The 4,906-nt window shown below is 37.9% G+C and overlaps 1 long non-coding RNA gene across 2 annotated transcripts; it reads left to right on the top strand.

The window, feature by feature from the left end:
- The first annotated feature begins 488 nt into the window (after nucleotides 1-488).
- Nucleotides 489-4,655, top strand: LOC310893305. Of its 2 annotated transcripts, none has more exons than XR_014578888.1 (3): nucleotides 489-1,417; nucleotides 1,800-1,922; nucleotides 3,053-4,655. It is a non-coding gene; the product is annotated as an uncharacterized lncRNA (long non-coding RNA). The 2 variants fall into 2 exon arrangements; XR_014578889.1 differs by lacking the exon at nucleotides 489-1,417 and adding an exon at nucleotides 1,547-1,657.
- The last annotated feature ends 251 nt before the right edge of the window (nucleotides 4,656-4,906 follow it).

The raw sequence follows: 4,906 nt of genomic DNA, 5'->3' as shown, positions 1-4,906 counted from the left end.
TCTTGGCTTTTCTCAGCTTTCTAGGTCACATATTTAGGAGTCAGGAATCATCCTGAGATCTCAACTTCGGTTTGAGTTAAACAAACTTTGTGGGAATATTTTTCAGAGCAAAGGTATTTAAGTTTCACACTTATGAAACTATTTTTTTCCACTGCAGAAAATAGGGTGGGGAAACTACACATTTCCTTTGCTTTCTTTGCCCCTCATATGGATGGTTGGGCACATCTGAAAATAAAATCTGGCTGGGAAATAATTCACTGAGTTTAAGTAAGTGATGAAACAGCATGATGTATAGACTTAAACAAATTGTTCAGGCATGTGTGCATAATGCTTCAGATATGTAACAGGGCATTAAGAAATCTGGATTTTTTACCAAATAAAAAATGCAGTATATATTTCTAAACCACTCCCCTGAGCATCTATATCAAAGACGTTGCTTTAAGATTCTCATTTTCACTTATGCCACTGAATGTTGTGCGATAGAAGGGGGAAAAAGTTAGCTCAGCATTTCCTGTCCTTGGTTATTTTTAGAAAATTGAGGTACTGTATACATCTGAGAAACTGCTGCATCAACACAAAGCACTTTGTGCCAGGCTGCTCTAATATTGCAGCATTCAGAAGGAACAGAAAGAAAGGGTCAAAGCAGGTGATCGTCTCAGAGAGCCCTCCATCTGGTGTTAAGTGTGAGTGAAGAGTGCAAGGGGTGATAGTGGAGATGGCAATGATGCAGAGCCCAGGAGCATAGGCCCTTTTCTTTTTTTTTGGCCTCCATTTCCATTGACTGAAGAGACAGCTTAGAACAGCCTGGGAGGTTTTCCAAAATGGTTTTAGTGATTGAAACAATAATAGCTTCAACTTTGCTTGCACTGTCTACTTCAGCTTCCCAATGCTGAACCATCATGCTCAGTTTGAACGTAAGAGAGATGGTATGGGAAGAAGTACTTGAGAATGAGTCAAACTGGAATGAATCACTTCAGCATTTAAAAAGGTCACCTGCTATCTATAGTTCATTATTATTTGAGAGAGAAATCAGAGCTGCAAATGATACAAAAACATCTGGAGCAAAGTAGCTTGACATCCAAAGAAAGATGCCTCTTGCAATAAGGGACAGCAGCCCCCCTACAACTGCAGAAATATAGCGCCATAAAATATACAGGCTGAAGTGCGTATGGGTTTAATTCTCGTCTCACTGAATGTTTTTCCCATGTTCTCAGAGATTGTTATCGAAAACTCCACAGGACCCAAAAGGGCATTTCCATCCCTGTGACTTCAAGGCTGAGGTTGGGAGGCCTGTAATTCCTTTCACCTGCACACCACCACCAAGTTATCACAAAGTACCTGAAATGAAGTTATCACCCAGCAGAGCCTGATTGGATCTCATCTATACCCTGAGGCATGAAGCTTTTCCTACTCTCAGGTAAAGTCAGCTTTTCCATTTGTCATGGAACATGATGACTGCTAATCCAGCTAACCTAACAACCCCTACGTTAAACACCTACATAAACAACTCCTGTTTTACTCTTCAATTTACAGGGGTTATCCTTTTCTTTCCAAAAGGGCTGTCAAAATAGTCCAGCAGTCCTACTCATTTTGCATAATTAAGTTTTTCATTTCCTTGTTTCACTCATTATGCTTGATTCCTCTTGTTCAAATCTTGGTATGTTCAAAACATCAGGTTTTTCTGTTCCCTGATTATATAAGTGGTATCTTTATATTTGCATGAGTGTGCGTTGAACTTTAGTCTTCTGAAGATATATATTATTCTGCTAATTCTTTTGATTTGTTTGTGTTGTGGCCAGATCCCAAGAACTGATTTCTGCTATCGTTAGGCGTGAGCTTCAGCTACAACCTGAATCCAATGAAAGGCTCTATAACACTACAAAATGTGATGCAAAGTGATTTTCCTTCCACAGAGGAAAAAGGTAAGTCATTCCTAAACTCCTACCATTGCTAAATTATCTGATATTGGCAGTGGTTCAGAAACAATCTACAAACAAAATTATAATCGCTATGCCTTCAGTTTCCACAGGTCTGGCCAGAAAAGATTTCTCTCCCAGACAATATCCCATTTCATCTTGTTTCTTTTGTCTTCATCCCTTCTCTCTCTTCTTCGTACTTAATTTCTCACACTTGTTTCTGAATCATTTTCTCAGTCTCTGCTTTGGTTTCTCATTCCAATTATCCATCCATCTGTTAATAACAGAAGATGTGAGAAAATTCTAAGTGAATTTGATTTGGCACAAGTTTTTTTTTTTTTTTTTTCCTCTCTTCTAAATATGTTGAATTCCCAACTATAAATACTAAAACATGAGTGCATGGATTTGGACTCCTATAGTCTAGATTTTGATGTCTAAATAAATGTAATTGTTGAATGATTTTGAATATCTGCAGCTAATTCTGAAGTGTTAGGTGTTCTGTTTAGACATTTACCTATGAAATATTTTTAACTGCAGAATTTAAACATTTATGATAGCTACAATTTTTCTGAAGTGACCCACTATCTTGTCTAGAACTAAAAGTTTCATACCAGTAAAGATTTAAATGCTGCATTCCAGCCTCAGGAAGTCTTTTATTCCACCCTTTGAGTGGGTCACAGGAGCAAAAAAGACCAACAGTACATATTCAGTGATTGATATTCTAATCTGATCTTTCTCTCACTTATGCCTATGTAATAAGAAACTTTTAAAATAAATCCATTGATTTTTAGTGAATACTAAAACTAGAGATTAAAATAAGACCATAACTTCAATTACGAATCAGGTACTGTTTGAACAAACCCCTGTGATGATCTGAGTCAGATTACCGCCAAACTAATCCCTACCCCAGAGCAAGGCTACTGCAGTCTCCTAGGGTGCTGGACCCATGCAGGCCTGGTCGTGGTATGGGAGAGAAGGCAAAGGTCTCCTCGTCTAAGGCCATTACCACTTAAGAAAGCTGATCCATATCAGGGTGAAGAGAAAGGTGACCAGACTCAAAACATACTTGCGAGTTTGTCTCTTTTCCATACACATTTAGCTCCCTCTTTCTTTTATTGTTTATTTGTTTTGTTTAGGAATTCGGGAAGGAGAGAAGAAGACCCAGTTCCAGGCATGAACATCTATTAGAGGCCTGAGGCATTTGCACAGATTGACACCACGTGTTGCTAACAGAGAAATATGGATGGAGAACTATTACTGCCTTGTTCTGCTACAGCACTGATCCTACTCCACATTGATCAACTGTACTCTCACCTTTACAACTTCAGCTTGAGAGCATTTGATTTGCAGTGTCAGTTACGTGGCTGTCTCTCTCCCTGTCCCCACGAAGAGAGGAATTTAACTGGGAAAATTGGAGTTCTAATGGTTTAGTGGAAAGGCTACAATAAATATTCAATTACTTTATGTTTTTTATTTTTCTTAAGGACTTCAGCATAGTTATACATGTGCAGCCATAGCCTGAATAGTAACTTGAATAATGTCACATTTCTCATAACATGTTTAATTACAGTATTTCTTAGCCAAGTTAATGACATAAAAGTTCAAAAAGGAGCAGCAAGACCCTAATTAATAATAATCCCCTTTCTAAAGAATATACAGAAATTTGGGAAATTAGTATGGAGAGAACTATTGGTCTTTCTAATCCATCTTTTTTCTTTGGACTGCTATTCATTAGCCATGCCCCAAAGTGCTCTCTGCTCACTGCTGTTCAACTCCATGCTATTTGAATCTTCATCTTTTGTTAGACTTTTCAATATCCTAATTATGTTTTTAAGTGAAAAATCTCTCACTAAACCCCAGCATAAACCTCCTTCTCATTTCTAATTTCAAGTCACAGTGGAAACAAGACAATGACCATGACAAAGTCAGACTTCTTTGTATTACATTTGTTACATTTAAGTTGTCCTGTCAGCACCATTTTTCAGACCAAGGACATTCAAACTCTGAAAGACAAGCAATGGCTATAACATAGCCAAAGGCAAAAACAGCAAGGAATTTTCAGTAAGGATCTTTAGGGAAGCTTTTGTATGTGGGGATTTCTTTAGCTTGACATTAATTATTTAATTATTAAAGACTTTATTTTTTTAGACCAAGTAGAGGAATATGGTCAAGAAAAACATGTCTAGTACCAATTGCTATGTGGGTTTTATTGTGCCATTTGTAAATAAAGTTTTGGTTCCTAGATCCAATCTCTCTCTGAAGTAAAGGTCAGATCAGAGTGGGGAAAATGTGGGCAAATTGCTTTTTTTTCCCCATTAAAAGTGATGAAGAACTTCCTTATACAATTTAAATGACGTGCCTGTGGTGGTATGTGACAGATTGTCTCCCCACAATGCATTTTTCTTTCTAAACATCTTGTCAGTTTGCTTCAATGAGTTCTGAATTGTCTTATCTCTGCCCCTAGGGAAAAAAGTCAGTTGTCTTTATAAACTCATGTTTTAGGATGTTTTGAAAGTCTGGTCTAGTCTATGAGGAAGAGACACTCTGTGGCACGTTCCTTAGTCATGGCCCCAGTGGTGGCTGCATTCAGAGGAGAGCACATGTTGGAAAGTGATAGAGAACCCTTCTGGGCTCAGCAACTGTGAAAAATAGGCCATGGGAAGAAGACTGAAGTCTGCTCACCTCTTCTGAAATGGATTTGCATCATGCAGCCCAAAACCTTCAGACCATGGAAGTGTACTTTGTGTCCCCTCGGGTGGTCATAATCGAAGCATGGTATTTAAAAGTGTTAATCAGCTGCAAGCAGGAACATTAAACACTTAAAAAACAACAAACAATCAAACAACAACAGAAAACAAAACAAAACAAAACAAAACCCATCTCTTATGTGTATGACATTAGATGCAAAGTCTACACAAGGTGTTTCATAAGTAGGTGAAAGCTTCCAGAACTTCGCAATGAAGTATGGAGTTTGTAAATTAAATTCCAAA

The sequence above is a fragment of the Anser anser genome, assembly GCF_964211835.1.
Source record: "Anser anser genome assembly, chromosome: 2".
NCBI lineage: Eukaryota > Metazoa > Chordata > Aves > Anseriformes > Anatidae > Anser > Anser anser.
The sequence above is the reverse complement of the archived record's forward strand: the minus strand, read 5'-3'. Positions and strand labels throughout refer to the sequence as shown.